Below are 20,361 nucleotides of genomic sequence, written 5' to 3'. Positions count from 1 at the left end.
TCTTAGACTGCACACACCTTACCGGTGCACCAGAGGGTGCTGCTGCTGGAGACCTTGGGGTTGCCTGCACACGGCAGGTAACCCAGTATAAAAGGGAACTCACAGCTTGTTGTCATCACTCAGGAGCTGCAAATAAAGGACTACAGGAATTCACAGTTTAAGTACCATACCCTGCCTCGTGGAGTCATTACTAAAGGTTCCTACATACTCTACAACTGGCGACGGGAATACGAGGGCACGAACTACACGCTCAACATGTCGAACCTCAGCAACTTCCAGCAATTTACAGAGGGGGAAGATTGGGTTGCTTTTCTGGAAAGATTGGAACATTTCTTTGTAGCCAACAACCTGGACGGGGACACACCGGCTACACTACCGAACAAACGCAGGGCCATCCTCCTTAACAGTTGTGGGCCCACCATCTACAGTCTCATCAGGGACTTACTAGCCCCGAAGAAGACAACCACCAAGAGCTATGAGCAACTTGTAACAATCATACAGGAACAACTAAAACCGAAAGAAAGCATCCTCACAGCCAGGCACTGGTTCTATACTTACCGGCAACCTGAGGGTCAAGAAATTGCCAAGTATGTTGCACACTTAAGAAGACTAGCTGCACCGTGTGATTTTGGCGACAACCTTAATGAAGCACTAAGGGACATATTTGTTATCGGAATCGATCACGAAGGCCTCCTACACAAATTGCTCTCGGCTGACATTAGAGTCACCCTTCAGAAAGTGAGCCAGGCCTACATGGTTTCGGCCGGCGACTCCAGGCAAATACTGACCCAGGACTTCCTGTCCGGGAGCAAAGGCCGGGGAATGTGCTTCCTGTCCTGGAGCAAAGGTCGGGGAATGTACTTCCTGTCCGGGAGTAAAGGTCAGGGAAGCACTAGATGGTCTTTCCATGGAGAAGGATGGTGGTGAGTCCCAGGCTCCAGGAGACGCTGCTCACATCGAGCACGGATGCGCTTCTTTTTTCTCTCTCTCAAGGGGGCCAGGACACAGAGACAGTTGAACAGTTGCGATTTCTTCAAAGTGGCCCAGTACGTACCGGCTCAACATAAATATACTGCACACAGGGCAGGAAAAAGAGTGGGAGAGCTATAGTGATTGGGGATTCGATTGTAAGGTAAATAGATAGGTGTTTCAGCGGCCGCAACCGAGACTCCAGGATGGGATGTTGACTCCCTGGTGCAAGGGTCAAGGATGTCTCGGAATGGGTGCAGGATATTCTGAAAAGGGAGGGTGAACAGCCAGTTGTCGTGGTGCATATAGGTACCAACGATATAGTAAAAACTGGGATGAGGTCCGACGAGACGAATTTAGGGAGCTAGGAGCTAAGTTAAAAAGTCAGACCTCAAAAGTAGTAATCTCAGCATTGCGACCAGTGCCACGTGCGAGTCAGAGTAGGAATCGCAGGATAGCTCAGATGAATACGTGGCTTGAGAAGTGGTGCAGAAGGGATATTAGAACTGATTCTGGGGGAGGTGGGACCAATACAAACCAGCCAGTCTGCACCTGGGCAGGATCGAAACCAATGTCCTCGTGGGAGTGTTTGCTAGTGCTGTTGGGGAGAGTTAAACTAATATGGCAGGGGGATGGTGTCATGTATCTTACAACGGTCTATCAACTCTGGATCAGTTCCCATGGACTAGAGGGTAGCTAATATAACACCAGTTTTTAAAAAGAGAGAGAAAACGGGTAATTATAGACCGGTTAGTCTGACATCAGTAGTGGGGAAAATGTTGAAATCAATCATTAAGGATGAAAGAGCAGTGCATTTGGAAAGCAGTGTCAGGATCGGTCCAAGTCAGCATGGATTTATGAAAGGGAAATCATGCTTGGCGAATCTTCTGGAATTTTTTGAGGATGTAACTAGCAGAGTGGACAAGGAAGAACCAGTGGATATGGCGTATTTGGACTTTCAAAAGGCTTTTGACAAGGTCCCACGCAAGAGATTGGTGTGCAAAATCAAAGCACTTGGTATTGGGGGTAATGTACTGACGTGGATAGAGAACTGGTTGGCAGACAGGAAGCAGCCAGTCGGGATAAAAGGGTCCTTTTCAGAATGGCAGGCAGTGACTAGTGGGGTACCGCAGAGCTCAGTGCTGGGACCCCAGCTCTTTACAATATACATTAATGATTTAGATGAAGGAATTGAGTGTAATATCTCCAAGTTTGCAGATGACACTAAACTGGGTGGCTGTGTGAGCTGTGAGGAGGACGCTAAGAGGCTGCAGGGTGACTTGGACAGATTACGTGAGTGGACAAATGCATGGCAGATGCAGTATAATGTGGATAAATGTGAGGTTATCCACTTTGGGGGAAAAAGCACAAAGACAGAATATTATCTGAATGGCGGCAGATTAGGAAAAGGGGAGGTGCAACGAGACCTGGGTGTCATGGTTCATCAGTTATTGAAAGTTGGCATGCAGGTACAGCAGGCGGTGAAGAAGGCAAATGGTATGTTGGCCTTCATAGCTAGGGGATTTGAGTATCGGAGCAGGGAGGTCTTACTGCAGTTGTACAGGGCCTTAGTGAGGCCTCACCTGGAATATTGTGTTCAGTTTTGGTCGTCTTATCTGAGAAAGGACGTTCTTGCTATTGAGGGAGTGCAGCGAAGGTTCACCAGACTGATGTCAATCCAGCCATCCCTGGAATATGAGGAGAGACTGGATCAACTGGGCCTTTATACATTGGAGTTTAGAAGGATGAGAGGGGATCTCATAGAAACGTGTAAAGTTCTGACGGGACTGGACAGGTTGATGCGGGAAGAATGTTCCCGATGTTGGGAAAGTCCAGAACCAGAGGACACAGTCTTAGGATAAGGAGTAGGCCATTTAGGACTGAGATGAGGAGAAACTTCTTCGCTCAAAGAGTTGTTAACCTGCGGAATTCCCTGCCGCAGAGAGTTGTTGATGACAGTTCATTGGATATATTCAAGAGGGAGTTAGATATGGCCCTTACGGCTAAAGGGATCAAGGGGTATGGAGAGAAAGCAGGAAAGGGGTACTGAGGGAATGATCAGCCATAATCTTATTGAATGGTGGGTGCAGACTCGAAGGGCCGAATGGCCTACTCCTGCATCTATTTTCTTTATGTTTGCGGGGTCCTTATCTGGCCTCCTGGACACCCACTCAGACATGAACTGGCAATGCAGTTTTTCCAGGATTTTCACCTGCTGATGGAGTAATCCATGAATTGCTGGTGAGGGGTTCAGGTCCCAATCAGGCAAATGTGGCACAGAGCTATATTTGTCCATGTTATTCAACGATATGAGCAACCTTCAGAACACCTCGAGATGTGACGGAGAAGAGCAACATGGAGAAAATTGGGTGAAGATCTGAGGAACGAAATGGGTAACGAGAAAAAGTAATGTTCAAGAGAGTAGTTATAAGAGTTAGAGAGGGGGTAGGGAAAGTTAGAAGCATAGGGTCAAACATCATCTATGAAAGATAATAATATTAATGATGCAACACTTCCTGATCCAAGAGGTCCGATCGACTATTCCAATAGAATGTATTTCTCATGTGTTATGACTGTTATATGCACTACATGGATATTAGTTTATACTATTAATAATTATTAGCAATAATCACTATTATTATCTAATTTGTATGGAAGTTCCATTCATGGTTAATATTTATGGTTGTATTGTGCCTTCAGAGGGTAACAGACGGTTAACCATTGAATGGAGTTAAATTGGGTGGAATAGGAAGAACAGGGTCTCCACTTTCAACTTTACCATCCTACCAGCGATTCAGGATCAGTCAAGCAACGTCAGTCTGTTTCAGTCCAGGTCTTAAGTTTTCCTTTGATTAAGCAATTTACTATATAATTTTTTTTTGTAGGAAATTATATAAGCAAAAAGGAAGATCCAGGGAAGTACTTCCAGGACATAATTTTTTTTAGAATACGTATGGAAAAGAGCTAAGAAGATAAATCCTATTTGAATTAAGTGACTCCTTTTCCCTCCTGCATCACCCCAATCCTCTTCTCAATCTTCCTCGCTGCCATGCTCCACCTCAGTCGACAAGCTCCCCGCTGGAGCAGAACTAAACGACAGAACCAGTGGGAACCTGTTCAACCTGCGCCATCTCCAGGCCAGGTCCAAGATCACCCCAACCTCTGTCGTCGAACTACAGTACGCGGATGACGCCTGCGTCTGTTCATACACACAGGCTGAACTCCAGGACATCGTCGATGTATTTACTGAGGCGTATGAAAGCATGGACCTTACGCTAAATATCAGTAAGACAAAGGTCCTCCACCAACCTGTCCTCGCCGCATAGCACTGCCCCCCCAGTCATCAAGATCTACAGTGCAGCACTGGACAACATGGACTACTTCCCTTATCTCGGGAGCCTCCTATCAACAAGAGCAGGCATTGATGATGAGATCCAACACCGTCTCCAGTGTGCCTTCGGCCACCTAAGGAAGAGTGTTTGAAGACCAGGCCCTCAAAACTATCACCAAGCTCATGGTCTACAAGGCCGTAGCCCGCCCTCCTGTATGGCTCAGCGATGTGGACCATGTGCAGTAGACATCTCATGTCGCTGGAGAAATACCACCAACGATGTCTCCGCAAGATCCTACAAATTCCCTGGGAGGATCGACGCACCAACGTTAGCGTCCTCGTCCAGGCCAACATCCCCAGCATTGAAGCACTTGATCAGCTCTGCTGGGCAGGCCACATAGTTCGCATGCCAGACACGAGACTCCCAAAGCAAGCGCTCTACTTGGAACTCGTCCACGGCAAATGAGCCAAAGGTGGGCAGCGGAAACATTACAAGGACACCCTCAAAGCCTCCCTGATAAAGTGCGACATCCCCACTGACATTTGGGAGTCTCTGGCCAAAGGCCGCCCTATGTGGAGGAAGTGCACCCGGGAGGACGCTGAGCTCCTTGAGTCTCGTCACTGAGAGCATGCAGAAATCAAGGGCAGGTAGCGAAAGGAGCGTGCGGCAAACCAGACTCCCCACCCACCCTATCCTCCATCCACTGTCTGTCCGACCTGTGACAGAGACTGTGGTTCTCGTAATGGACTGTACAGCCACCTAAGAACTCATGCTAAGAGTGGAAGCAAGCCTTCCTCGATTCCAAGGGACTGCCTATGATGATGATGATGATGATGATGTGGAGACACACAATTTCAGGTCTCCAGTCGCACCCAGCAATAATATTTTAGCCCCTCTGCATCGGAGTGGCTCAGATCATTAGCACACATACTTATGCGTGGGAAGGCTTACATACTAATACCTAGGAAACTTAAATATGAGTTAGACATTGAGAACTTCATTGGTCAGATGGCTATCGCTTTGAATAGTGAGCCTTCTGCTTTGGTTATCAACTTCTCCACTTATCAACTCCAAACTGTCCAACCTAAGGCGCTCCTTTCACCATGACATTTCTACAGCCACCGATCTACTCAACCACACCCTCACCATCACCTTTGATGCCCTAGTCACTATTAAAACAATTACTCTCTCACCCTGGCCATCCCAGAGTACTTAAGGAACTCTAGAAATAGTAGATGCATTGGTGGTCATTTTCCAACAGTCTATTGACTCAGGATCAGTCCCAAGGGATTGGAGGGTAGCTAATGTAACCCCACTTTTTAAAAAATGGAGAGAGAAAACTGGGAATTATAGACCGGTTAGCCTGACATCGGTGGTGGGGAAAATGCTGGAATCAATTATTAACATAGAAACACAGAAAATAGGTGCAGGAGTAGGCCATTCAGCCCTTCTAGCCTGCACCGCCATTCAATGAGTTCATGGCTTAACATGCACCTTCAGTAGCCCCTTCCTGCTTTCTCGCCATACCCCTTGATCCCCCGAGTAGTAAGGACTTCATCTAACTCCCTTTTGAATATATTTAGTGAATTGGCCTCAACTACTTTCTGTGGTAGAGAATTCCACAGGTTCACCACTCTCTGGGTGAAGAAGTTTCTCCTCATCTCGGTCCTAAATGGCTTACCCCTTATCCTTAGACTGTGACCCCTGGTTCTGGACTTCCCCAACATTGGGAACATTCTTCCTGCATCTAACCTGTCTAAACCCGTCAGAATTTTTAACGTTTCTATGAGGTCCCCTCTCATTCTTCTGAACTCCAGTGAATACAAGCCCAGTTGATCCAGTCTTTCTTGATAGGTCAGTCCCACCATCCCGGGAATCAGTCTGGTGAATCTTCGCTGCACTCCCTCAATAGCAAGAATGTCCTTCCTCAAGTTAGGAGACCAAAACTGTACACAATACTCCTGGTGTGGCCTCATCAAGGCCCTGTACAACTGTAGCAACACCTCCCTGCCCCTGTACTCAAATCCCCTCGCTATGAAGGCCAACATACCATTTGCTTTCTTAACCGCCTGCTGTACCTGCATGCCAACCTTCAATGACTGATGTACCATGACACCCAGGTCTCGTTGCACCTCCCCTTTTCCTAATCTGTCGCCATTCAGATAATAGTCTGTCTCTCTGTTTTTACCACCAAAGTGGATAACCTCACATTTATCCACATTATACTTCATCTGCCATGCATTTGCCCACTCACCTAACCTATCCAAGTCACTCTGCAGCCTCATAGCATCCTCCTCGCAGCTCACACTGCCACCCAACTTAGTGTCATCCGCAAATTTGGAGATACTACATTTAATCCCCTCGTCTAAATCATTAATGTACAATGTAAACAGCTGGGGCCCCAGCACAGAACCCTGCGGTACCCCACTAGTCACTGCCTGCCATTCCGAAAAGTACCCATTTACTCCTACTCTTTGCTTCCTGTCTGACAACCAGTTCTCAATCCACGTCAGCACACTACCCCCAATCCCATGTGCTTTAACTTTGCACATTAATCTCTTGTGTGGGACCATGTCGAAAGCCTTCTGAAAGTCCAAATATACCACATCAACTGGTTCTCCTTTGTCCACTTTACTGGAAACATCCTCAAAAAATTCCAGAAGATTTGTCAAGCATGATTTCCTTTTCACAAATCCATGCTGACTTGGACCTATCATGTCACCATTTTCCAAATGCGCTGCTATGACATCCTTAATAATTGATTCCATCATTTTACCCACTACTGAGGTCAGGCTGACCGGTCTATAATTCCCTGTTTTCTCTCTCCCTCCTTTTTTAAAAAGTTGGGTTACATTGGCTACCCTCCACTCGATAGGAACTGATCCAGAGTCAATGGAATGTTGGAAAATGACTGTCAATGCATCCGCTATTTCCAAGGCCACCTCCTTAAGTACTCTGGGATGCAGTCCATCAGGCCCTGGGGATTTATCGGCCTTCAATCCCATCAATTTCCCCAACACAATTTCCCGACTAATAAGGATTTCCCTCAGTTCCTCCTCCTTACTAGACCCTCCGATCCCTTTTATATCCGGAAGGTTGTTTGTGTCCTCCTCAGTGAATACCGAACCAAAGTACTTGTTCAATTGGTCCGCCATTTCTTTGTTCCCCGTTATGACTTCCCCTGATTCTGACTGCAGGGGACCTATGTTTGTCTTTACTAACCTTTTTCTCTTTACATATCGATAGAAACTTTTGCAATCCGTCTTAATGTTCCCTGCAAGCTTCTTCTCGTACTCCATTTTCCCTGCCCTAATCAAACCCTTTGTCCTCCTCTGCTGAGTTCTAAATTTCTCCCAGTCCCCGGGTTCGCTGCTATTTCTGGCCAATTTGTATGCCACTTCCTTGGCTTTAATGCTATCCCTGATTTCCCTTGATAGCCACGGTTGAGCCACCTTCCCTTTTTTATTTTTACGCCTGACAGGAATGTACAATTGTTCTAGTTCATCCATGCGGTCTCTAAATGTCTGCCTTTGCCCATCCACAGTCAACCCCTTCAGTATCATTCGTCAATCTATCCCAGCCAATTCACGCCTCATACCTTCAAAGTTACCCTTCTTTAAGTTCTGGACCATGGTCTCTGAATTAACTGTTTCATTCTCCATCCTAATGCAGAATTCCACCATATTATGGTCACTCTTCCCCAAGGGGCCTCGCACAACGAGATTGCTAATTAATCCACTCTCATTACACAACACCCAGTCTAAGATGGCCTCCCCCCTAGTTGGTTCCTCGACATATTGGTCTAAAAAACCATCCCTTATGCACTCCAGGAAATCCTCCTCCACCGTATTGCTTCCAGTTTGGTTAACCCAATCTATGTGCATATTAAAGTCACCCATTATAAGTGCTGCACCTTTATTGCACGCAACCCTAATTTCATGTTTGATGCCCTCGCCAACATCACTACTACTGTTTGGAGGTCTGTACACAACTCCCACTAACGTTTTTTGCCCTTTGGTATTCTGTAGCTCTACCCATATAGATTCCACATCATCCAAGCTAATGTCCTTCAGAACTATTGCCTTAATTTGCTCCTTAACCAGCAATGCTACCCCACCTCCTTTTCCTTTTATTCTATCTTTCCTGAATGTTGCATACCCCTGGATGTTGAGTTCCCAGCCCTGATCATCCTGGAGCCACGTCTCCGTAATCCCAATCACATCATATTTGTTAACATTGGTTGGCAGACAGGAAGCAAAGAGTAGGAATAAACGGGTCCTTTTCAGAATGGCAGGCAGTGACTAGTGGGGTACTGCAAGGTTCAGTGCTGGGACCTTAGCTATTTACAATATACATCAATGATTTAGATGAAGGAATTGCATGTAATATCTCCAAGTTTGCAGATGACACTAAGCTGGGTGGCAGTGTGAGCTGTGAGGAGGATGTTAAGAGGCTGCAGGGTGACTTGGACAGGTTAGGTGAGTGGGCAAATGCATGGCGATGCAGTATAATGTTGATAAATGTGAGGTTATTCACTTTGGTGGGAAAAACAGAAAGGCAGATTATTATCTGACTGGTGACAGATTAGAAAAAGGGGAGGTGCAACGAGACCTGGGTGTCATGGTATATCAAGTCATTGAAAGTTGGCATGCAGGTACAGCAGGCGGTGAAGGTGGCAAATGGCATGTTGGCCTTCATAGCGAGAGGATTTGAGTATAGGAGTAGGGAGGTCTTACTTCAGTTGTACAGGGCCTTGGTGATGCCACAACTTGAATATTGAGTATAGTTTTGGTCTCCTAATCTGAGGAAGGGCATTCTTCGTATTGAGGGAGTGCAGCGAAGGTTCACCAGACTGATTCCCGGGATGGCAGGACTGACATATGAAGAAAGACTGGATCGATTAGGCTTAATTTCACTGGAATTTAGAAGAATGAGAGAGGATCTCATAGAAACATATAAAATTCTGACGGGATTGGACAGGTTCGATGCAGGAAGAATGTTCCCGATGTTGGGGAAGTCCAGAACCAGGGGTCACAGTCTAAGAATAAGAGGTAAGCCATTTAGGACTGAGATGAGGAGAAACTTCTTCGCTCAAGAGAATTGTGAACCTGTGGAATTCTCGACCACAGAAAGTTGTTGAGGCTAGTTCGTTAGATATATTCAAAAAGGAGTTCGATGTGGCCCTTACAGCTAAAGGAATCAAGGAGTATGGAGAGAAAACAAGAATGGGGTACTGAAGTTGCATGATCATATTGAATGGTGGTGCAGGCTCGAAGGGCCGAATGGCCTACTCCTGCACCTATTTTCTATGTTTCCCCCCAGTGCAGCCCTCATCTGCGCTCCCTCAAGTCCAAGAGGCGCAGACTTGAACGGATTTGGCGGATAACTGGTTTAGCTATTCACTGCCAGATGTGGCTCGACCACATAAAGCGTTATCGGATCCTACTCTTGTCTGCAAAAACTGCTCACTATTCCAGGATCATTCTGGTATGCAAAGTTAACTCCCGCTACTATTCTCTATTGCTAACCTCCTTCTTAAACCCCTCTCCCCACCACACTCACCTTCAACAACAAGTGTGAGGAGCTCACGGACTTCCTTGTTTCAAAGATTGAGACCATCCGATCAGCTGCTCTGAGAGTTTCCTTCCTTCTCCTAGCCCAGTGGGCCCAACTTCCTCTGAGGTTTCCCCCTGCCCTAGCCCTAAACTCACATCTTTCTCTTGTTTCTCTTCGATTTCTCTTGATTACACAGAGGCAGCAGAAACCACTCCCATTTATAAAGCTCCATTCAGGCCTCTCCACGCTCATCTTGTCCATGAGACCCACTTCCTTCTCCCGCGACCCTATTCCCACTAAACTGCTGACCACTCAACTTCATTTTATGGCTCCCATGTTAGCCGACATTGTTAATGGGTCTCTCTCCTCAGGCACTGTCCCCCTCTCCTTCAAATCTGCCGTCATCACCCCTCTCCTCAACCCTTGACCCCACTGTACTTGCTAGCTACTGCCCAATCTCCAAATTCCCTTCCCTCTCCAAAGTCCTTGAACGTGTTGTCGCTGCCCAAATCCGTGACCATCTTTCCGGAACTCCATGTTTGAATCCCTTCAATCTGGTTTCCATCCCTGCCACAGTACCGGAACGGCTCTCATCACAGTCACAAATGACATCCTTTGTGACTGTGACAAAGGGAAACTATCCCTCCTCGTCCTCCTAGATCTGTCTGACGCAGTTGACCACTCATCCTCTTCCAACGCCTCTCCACCAATGTCCAGCTGAGTGGGACTGCACACGCCTGGTTCCATTCTTACCTACCTAATCGTAGCCAGGAAATCTCCTGCAATGGCTTCTCTTCCCACTCCTGCATCATTACCTCTGGTGTCCCCAAAGATCTCTCCTTAGCCCCCTCCTATTTCTCATCTATATGTTGCCGCTTGGTGATATCATCCAAAAATACAGAGTCAGTTTCCACATGATCGCTGACGACACCCAGTTTTACCTCTCCACCACTTCTCTCGATCCCCCCCCCCCCATGGTCTCCAAATATTCAGACTGCTTGTCCGACATCCAGTACTGGATGAGCAGAAATTTTCTCCAATTAAATATTGGGAAGACTGAAGGCATTGTCTTTGGTCCCTGCCACAAACTGTGTTCCCTAGCCACTGACTCCATCCCTCTCCCTAGAATTTATCTGAGGCTAAACCAGACTGTTCACAACCTAGGCATCATATTTGTTAATCCCAACAGGATGATCCATCTCCCCATGCATAAGGCTGAATTAATCACTAACCAAGAATATCTTCTATTATCTCTATGGTTTATACATAGAAAAGATCATGAGCCCACCAGAGAAGCAGTAAGACTTGGCTCCAGTCAGTGCAAGGTCACACAATATATGAATGATATTCTTTAGTTTGTCTGGGACAGCTCTGAGCTCTTAGTGCTGGTAGGGCACTTTTCAGCACTCAGATTTTTTTTTAAATGATGGGAATATTAATTTATTGCAGAAGTTTTGATTGGGCTCCAAAAGTTTATTTTATAAAAGGAAAGTACGTTTTTCCACTTACTTCTGTGGCCGAGGTTAAACTTACAGAATCATACAATCAGAAGGAGGCTATTCGACCCATCATGCCCATGCCAACTCGACTCATCATGCCCATGCCAACTCTATTTAAAGAGCTATCCAATTAATTCCACTTCCATGCTCTTTCCCCATAGCCCTGTCAATGTTTCTCCTTCAAGTATTTATCCAAGTATTTTTTGAAAGTTTTATTTAATTTGCTTCGACCACTGTTTCAGGCAGTGCATTTCAGATCACCATAACTCACGGCATAACTTTTTTTCCTCATCTCCCCACTGGTTCTTTTACCAACTATTTTAAATCTTTGTCTCCTCCCTGTGGAAAGTTTCTCCTCATTTACTCTATCAAAACCCATTTTAATTTTGAACATCTGTATTAAATCCCCTTAACACCTTCTCTGTTTTCAGGAGAACAACCCCAACTTCTCCAGTCTCTCCACGTAACTGAAGTCTCTCATCCCCGGTACCATTCTAGTAAATTTGTTCTACACCCTCACTAAGGCTTTGACATCCTTACTAAACTGTGGTGCCCAGAATTCTACACAATACTCCAGCTCAGGCCTAACCAATGGTTTATAAAGCTTTAGAAAAACTTCCTTATAAAACTTTCATGGTGGGATTTGAACTCACGTTCTCTGGATTAGTATCAAGGCCTCTGGATTACTAGTCTAGTAACATAACCATAAGCTACCGTACACCCTTTTCAATTAACTTTCACTCGCGGCACATTTCTGAATTCAAATCATGATCCAATTCCCTATCTTACTATACTGGCCTTCTGTCTAATTTTAAGAAAAATCCTTTTTCAATTTTCTTTTTCTTTCTTTACAGTTAGACCACGGAATGCCTTACATCACTGAGGCTTGGTTAGGCATTTCCCACTTATGTGGGTGAGGAAAGATGTTTACTATTTCAGGACGTCGCTTTCCCCGGATATAGACTAGGTGGTAGCTGCTAACCTGAAAGTAATAGCCCACAGTCTGGATGAATCGCAGTTAAATGTTCAGATGGTGTTTAATATGCTTATTTGTCACTAAGGCGGCCCGAGTTAAGTGTGAAAATGTTGCTGCTGTCATAGGACAGTTTACCTAACATAGAACACTGCAGGAGTAGGCCATTCGGCCCTTCGAGCCTGCAGCACCATTCAATAAGATCATGGCTGAACCTGCAGGGACATTACGCAATGTCTATGAGCAGCCAATTACTTCCAGTAGGCGAATGGAATTGGAGAAAGCGGCGAGAGCTATATGATGCTGTTACAAATAACCGAGTCCCAAAAGCTAGGTTTGGCTCATGAACGAATGCACTCAGAGAAATCTCTTCCTGCTTACTAAAGCATTGCTCTGGGGGAACTATACAAATGTTGGGATGGATAATATGGTCTCAAGTGCAATATCAGAGGAACCACTGCTCTTAGGATGCTGTGTCCATCTGTAGCATAGTGAGCTGACCTTGCACTATAATCAAACACTAGCTCATTAACATACAATTGCATTGAAACAGGACAAACACTGGATTGTGGGACATTAAAGGCGATATATATATACAAGTTGTTGTTGCAGGCTTCCCGTTCAGTTTTCTTGCTCATTAAAGCTCTCAGCAGTGGGGCCACCTTTGGCCGAGGTGCTAAACTCAGGCAGAATGTTACATACTGAATGCTCAGACAGGGAGTCATGACTTTCAGCTTCGATTTGTAGCCATTGGATTTACCAAGTTGCTGAATAGACTGAGAGCCATAATATAGGCAGACCACCTCAGTGCTGCCCAACTGGTCTTTGCCACACAGATCTCTTGTCTTGTGATCGCTATAATAAATATGCTCATATAAAATCTTAGTAAGACCTCAGTTAAGAGTACTGGGTGGAGTTTTGGGCTCCACACTATAAGGATATTGATGCTTTGATGCAGATTAATTTGGATGCTGTCTGGTATGAGAAAATAGAAATACATCAAAAGACTTGAAAATTGAGTCTTTTCATTAGAACAATGTAGAATATGGGATGATATGATAGAAGTATTCAAAATTATGAAAGGATGGGACAGGGTATATAGAAGCAGTTTGCTTCCAGTATTCGAGGGGTGAAGAACAATGGGCCAGAGACAAAAGATTAAATGTAGGAGATTTATAACGGGGGGTGGGGGGAGCCGGGGGGGCCAACAGAATTTTCTTTACGGAGAGTTGTGAGACTGTGGAATTCACTTCCAGGGTTAGTGGTTGAAGCAGAGACTCAGTCCAGGAAATTCCTCGAGTTTCTCTCATTCCACCGGCGTTACTTGGCCACTAACCCCATGTTTTTGTTGATGTTGCCAAGGGGCACGTGAATGAGAAAGACTATGGGGGCAGAGGGAAGAACTCCAGAGATAATGTTGCAGGGCTGGAGAGGGAAGTCATTAAGAAAACATGTAGCTCTGGCTGCAACGAAGGTGAGGCTTTTGAAGAGGATGACGTGGTTAACTGTGTCGAAGGCTGCAGAGAGATCAACGAGGAGGAGAAGGGATAATGCACCAGTCTGAGTTACAGAGGGTGGCATTTGTGACTTTTATTCGGGTCACAAGTGCTGTGACAGTGGCAGAAATCTGATTGTGGCATTTCAAATGTGGAGTTGTGGGAATGAATTTGGGAGGTGTCAACACGTTCAAGAACAGAAGGGGTCAACGGTGGGCTTTTCTTGAGGAGGGGGTGATGCCGATAGTTTTGAAAGGGAGGCGGACAGTACCGGAGGAGGTGGATCTATTTACAATGTTAGCTAGCATGGGAGCCACAAAGGTAAGGTGGGTGGTTTATTGGAATAGATACATAGAAAATAGGTGCAGGAGTAGGCATTCGGCCCTTCGAGCCTGCACTGCCATTCAATGAATTCATGGCTAAACATGCAACTTCAGTACCCCATTCCTGCTTTGGGGTTGAGATAGCAGTAGGTGGGCCTCATGATATGTTCAGGGAGGCTATGTAGTGAGATGGAAGAGAAACTAGAGAAAGATGCGCCTTCAGGCCTAGGGCAGAAGGGATCCTTGGCTTGGTGGGCATGGGAAGTGGAGGAAGCAGCAGAGGCAGCTGAATGGATAGTGTCAATCTTAGTAACAAAGAATTCCACAAGCTCTTCTCACTTGTTGTTGGCGGCCTCATAGTTCATACTTCTAATTGTATAGATCAACCTCTGGCTCTTCTCTGCATTACTTGCAACATTTTGATGTCTCCCTTTGTGTCTCCACGACCCGACCTCCACATAGTACTCAATGTGTGATCTGAGCAGAAAACTTTAAAGTTTGAAAATAATCACAGACTGTCTCATTAATGGAAAAATACTATTAAAAATGTTACCAAAAAAAAGTTAGATATCACCAGAAGTGTGAATATGTTTAAAACAGGAGATCCCATAGAGTTGCTAAATCAACGTTTTCAATGAAAGGCGTGCTAGATGTAGAGATTGTCATATATCATTTGTTTCGATATTATTAGAGCATAGCACCATCTTTCATAAAATGTGAGTGAGCCGCACACTGTTTTGGTTCCAAGATAAAAATCACCTTTTTGCATCATTCTTGTTTGCGCTTGAACATTTAAAAAATTATAATTTGAAAATATGAGTGCAAATCTCAGAGGGGAGATTTTTCTGAATTGTTTAGATTTATCTAGAAATGGTTAGGGATTTGAGATTAAGCTTAAGTTTACAATTGTTTCCTCTTACTCACTGTCTAAAGCTTTGATCAATCAAAAAATTTGAATGCAAATTTGTATGCAAGAGAATGCTGTACATACATTGGACCATTTTAATCCTTTTCAAGAGGAAACAACTGACACTGTTGTAATAACAAAATTATTACTGAATATATCTTGTTACCTGCCGCTAAATCATATAAACACACAACTATTAGCATTCAGAGATGCCTTTAAGATGAAGCTAAATAGACAGAAAGGAAAAAAAATAGAAGGATATGCAGATAGGGTTAGATGAAGTAGGGTGGAGGCTCATGTGAAGCATGGACCAGTTGGACAAAATCGCCTGTTTCTGTGCTGTACATTCTATGTAATTCTATGTAAAGATACAGTCAAGAAATTTCACATGTTATATGTATATTTTTTTAATCAGGAATTTAAAAACAAATTCAGGGTTTCCAAAAGCTCAGCACTCAGTGCTGAGTTAGCTGAGCGCAGACCTTGGGCCGAAGGGACATTACAATAGCTCACAGTGACGGATTGCTGGAAGTGTGTGCCTGTGTGCAGTAAGGTGTTGGGTGAAAACAATATCAGGTTCAGCTGTGATTCACCCTGCCCTCCCCTTCCACGATCATAAAGCCTTCTGATCACTGTCCCAATCATGGCTATTGAGCGAGGTACATTGGGTGACTGTTGCCATGCATCCATACCCCCAAGAAGAAAGAGAAAAAGACTTATATTTCTATAGCGCCTTTCACGATCAACGGACATCTCAAAGCACTTTACAGCCAATTATGTACTTCTGAAGTGTAGTCACTGTTGTAATGTGGGAAAAGCAACAACCAATTTACGCACAGCAAGCTCCCACATACAGCAATATGATGATGACCAGATAAAGTGTTTTTTTTGTTACACTGATTGAGATAAATATTGGCCAGGACACTGGGGATAACTCCCCTGCTCCTCTTCGAAATAGTGCCATGCAAAGAAACAATCTTATCAAGGGATTGCCAAAGAATGGGAGTATTGTTATTCTGGTGAGCATTGGGCTCGGCTGCTGTGCCTCCCATCCACGTCAAATGACTAATCATTCACCATCTTGGCTTGCACGTGAAGAATGGCCATGTTGGTGAAGTGAAGGAAAAGGTTCGTAAGTGTAAGGGAAAAATATTCTAGAATGCAGTATTGCTCCATTTATTTTTTTTAGAGAAACCTAGGTAAAGGGTTGTGACAATTATGGGAGGAGATCACGCTCAGAGTTCCTATTCACATCCCACATAAATGATAAGTGGAGTAGAAGGCTGCAGATCATGGACTGTCCATAGATTACAAGGATGTCCTTTCTTTGGTGTGAAAGCAGACCGTCTGATATTTGTGCAGGGCAAGAGCAAGGTTGAGGAGCAGAGTTAATTCAAACATTCATGATTGGAACTTTAAATTTATTCTCACAGTCTCCTGGATAACTGTCAGAAAGACCTCCTCAGCAGTGGTTGGATTCAGTCAGTAATTTGATGCCGATGTAAATTAGCATCCCAGAATTGAAAAGCATGGAGCTGCTTATGCATTGAGGCCTAAAATAGCAAGTCCCCAGGAGGAACAGGTTTAAAACTGACGGTAGGAGGTGATCTTTTCTGGGAAAAGCAGATGAAGGCGATATTTTACATCTTCTCTATCATGGAAAGATTGTAGTTGTGCATGGTGGTGGGGATATGGGACGTTCAAAACTGTCTTCCAGGTATGACTTTCTGTGATTGAAATTGTTATATTGATTGTGAAGGCCAATCCAATTCACGTAGGTTCACACACCAGAGATAAATTAACTTGTTGGTTTATTAAATATTGACAGAAAGTGCAAGTCTATAGGGCTGGATTTTTGGGTTTCAGCGATTTCGGCCGTTTTCGGCTGATAATCATGCATATAATTTTTTTTACTGCTGGGTTACCGTTACTGCCAGAGCGCGCAACTTTCGGCAAACGGTGAAGATCCTGAGTGTTAGCTATAACTCCGGCGTTGCATAACAGAATTTGTGCGCCGGAGCCGAAAGTTGCGACACCCCCCCAAAAAAAATCGGACCATCTGTGCATGCTCGATTTAAAACATTTTTTGAATTTATTTTTCTTCTTCCTTTGCTTCTGGTCAGTTGTTGATCGCAGTCAGGGAGTGCCCGCGCATGCACAGTACTCCCAGGGCTGAATCAGCCATTATACAATTTGATTTGATTCACGATGAAGGTTGATGATCGTAGACAGAGAGCCAGAAGGTTCAGCCCAGAAGCAAACGAGGCCCTTGTCAGTGCAATTGAACGAAGATGGGCCAAACTGAACAGTAGACTCTTCTCAGCGGTTTTTAGAAAAATTTGGACTGAGGAAGTCTCCTCTGTGGACACTGTCAGAAGGACCCCCATACAGTGCCTGAAGAGGTTTAACGATCATTGCAGGGTCGTTAGAGTAAGTACAATTTTTATTGATGCACTCCTTCATTACTTAACTTATAAATCTAACATAGTAGTTGTTCTCATGCTGTTTGTCATGTATTCAACCAGCATTGTAACCCATGTATAATCTGACCTAAGTTGTACACTGAGAACAATGACCACTAGGTGGGAGACACTCCTAACCTGCACATTCAGGTATAAAAGGGGAAACTCCACCCACCTTCATCACTTGAGTGCTAAGGAATAAAGGACAGGTCACAGATTGACCTTCTCTCAAGCATGGGCCTCGTGTGCATTTATACTGTATAGTGAGGACCTATCAATGCGACGAGAAACTGGGATTTAAACCACGCGAGCATGGCCACTAACAGAACAGACGACAGGTACTGTGTTAAGGAATGGTTGGGACAGAGATTCAACATTGTTAAAGCAGCACACAGTTCTCCAGGCAGACAAGGGCAGTCGGGCATGCCCCAACATGTAGTCGAACCCAGAGGGGGAGTTCAACAGAGACAATGGCAAGTTGAACGGCGATTCACGCCATTGCAATGGACAATGCGGCCAGTAATGGGGCCATCAACACCTGTTAATGGCACATTCATGGACAGTCACTGGTCCAGTCAGGGACGATCGACTGGCAAGGGACCTTTTGTTTCCAACAACAGCTCATGTCGGAGGCGTGGAGGCACACACACAGCCGGCGTTTGCAGAGAGGAGCAAAATATCTGCAGAAATTGCAGAAATGGATACAGGGGGAAATCACTGGAAGCTGAAGTTCAGCGAGTTCATGTGGAGCACGTATACAGTTCATACACCAGGACGCCACCGATAATGATGAAAGTGCTCCTCAATGGCATCCCAGTATCAATGGAGCTAGCCACGTGGGCCAGCCAGTCCCTGATGGGTATCAAACAGTTCGAAATGTTGTGGGCGTCCAAGGCCAGCAGGCCAAAAATTAGCGCCGATTGACACACAGCTACGGACTTACACAAAGCAGATCATTCCGGTGCTAGGCAGCGCCACTGTAGCGTGACCCACAAAGATTCGGAGAACAGGTTGCCACTCTGGATTGTCCCAGGGGATGGTCCCGCGCTACTGGGGAGAAGTTGGCTTGCTGTCATGAACTGGAAATGGGGTGATGTCAATGAAATTTCCTCTGTGGAGCGAGTATCATGCTCACAGATCCTGGACAAATTTGACTCATTATTTCAACCCGGCATCGACACTTTCATGGGACCAAGGTAGTGATTCACATAAACCCGGACACCAGGCCAGTACACCACAAGGCCAGAGCGGTGCCGTACATGATGCGGGAAAAGATCGAAGGCGAATTGGACCGCCTGCTGAGGGAAGGCATCATCTCACCAGTCGAATTCAGTGACTGGCCGAGCCCGATCGTGCCGGTGCTCAAGGCGGATGGGTCGATCAGGATATGTGGTGATTACAAGGCCACCATCAATCGGGTGTCACTCCAAGACCAGTACCCGCTACCGAAAGCGGAATACCTCTTTGCGATGCTATCCAGTGGCAAACATTTTTCAAAATTGGACCTGACCTCAACTTACATGACCCAGGAGCTGGCAAGTGAGTCGAAGAAGCTGACCACCATCACCAAGGGGTTGTTTGAGTACAACAGATGTCCGTTCGGGATTCGCTCGGCCATCGCGATCTTCCAACGAAATATGGAAAGCCTCCTCAAGTCGATTCCAGGGACGGTGGTTTTTCAGGACGACATCCTCATCACGGGTTACGATACTGAAGAACATCTCCACAACCTGGAGGAGGTGCTATGCAGACTGGACCGGGTAGGGCTGCGACTGAAAAAGGCGAAGTGTGTCTTCCTAGCTCCAGAGGTAGAATTCCTGGGGATGAGGGTAGCAGCAGACGGGATCAGCCCTACTGCGTCCAAGACGGAAGCGATCCAGAGAGCACCCAGACCCCGTAACACAACGGAGCTGCGTTCGTTCCTGGGACTCCTGAACTATTTTGGTAACTTTCTTCCCAAATTGAGCACGCTGCTAGAGCCGCTACACGTGCTCCTACGCAAAGGTCGCGAATGAGTCTGGGGGGACAGCCAGGAAAGGGCTTTTAATAGAGCACGCAATTTGTTATGTTCCAACACTCTGTTAACATTATATGACCCATGTAAGAAACTTGTGTTAACGTGCGATGCGTCATCCTATGGTGTCGGGTGTGTGTTGCAGCATGTCAATGTCAAGGGTCAGTTACAGCCGGTAGCTTATGCCTCCAGAAGTCTGTCCCAGGCAGAAAGGGGTTACGGGATGGTAGAAAAGGAGGCGCTCGCATGTGTATATGCTGTAAAGAAAATGCACCAGTACCTGTTTGGCAGGAAATTTGAGCTGGAGACAGATCACAAACCCCTAACGTCCCTTTTGGTCGACAACAAGACCATAAATGCAAACGCATCGGCCCGCATACAGAGGTGGGCACTCATGTTAGCCGCCTATGACTATACAATTCGGCACAGACCGGGCACCGAAAACTGCGCCGATGCACTCAGCAGGCTTCCGCTAGCCACCACTGAAGGGGCTACTGAGCATGCTGCTGAGATGATCATGGCTGTTGAAGCTTTTGGAAGCAAAGGCTCACCCGTGACAGCCCGTCAGATTAAAGTCTGGACAAATAGAGACCCGCTATTGTCTCTAGTCAAGAAATGTGTCCTGAATGGGGACTGGGCAGCCATGTCCAGGGCATGCCCTGAGGAATTTAAACAATTTCACAGGCGCAAGGATGAACTCTCGATTCAGGCCGATTGCCTACTGTGGGGAAACCGCATAGTCATGCCCAGATGGGCAGAGAGGTGTTCATCAGAGAACTCCACAATGAGCACCCGGGCATTGTCATGATGAAGGCAATTGCCAGGTCACA

At 45.7% G+C, this 20,361-nt stretch overlaps 1 protein-coding gene across 24 annotated transcripts in view; it reads right to left on the bottom strand.

The window, feature by feature from the left end:
• The window catches only part of rims1a (regulating synaptic membrane exocytosis 1a), a 908,397-nt gene that overhangs the window by 547,458 nt on the left and 340,578 nt on the right, over nucleotides 1-20,361 (bottom strand). The window contains exon 1 of one of the 24 annotated variants that reach the window (XM_070884762.1): nucleotides 559-761. The exons of the other annotated variants lie outside the window; for them this stretch is intronic. The gene's annotated coding sequence lies outside the window, so the exon portion shown is untranslated. Of the gene's footprint in view, nucleotides 1-558; nucleotides 762-20,361 lie in introns of those variants that run through there. 24 annotated transcript variants of the gene reach the window in all.

Source organism: Pristiophorus japonicus, chromosome 7, assembly GCF_044704955.1.
Source record: "Pristiophorus japonicus isolate sPriJap1 chromosome 7, sPriJap1.hap1, whole genome shotgun sequence".
Classification (NCBI taxonomy): domain Eukaryota; kingdom Metazoa; phylum Chordata; class Chondrichthyes; family Pristiophoridae; genus Pristiophorus; species Pristiophorus japonicus.
The sequence above is the reverse complement of the archived record's forward strand: the minus strand, read 5'-3'. Positions and strand labels throughout refer to the sequence as shown.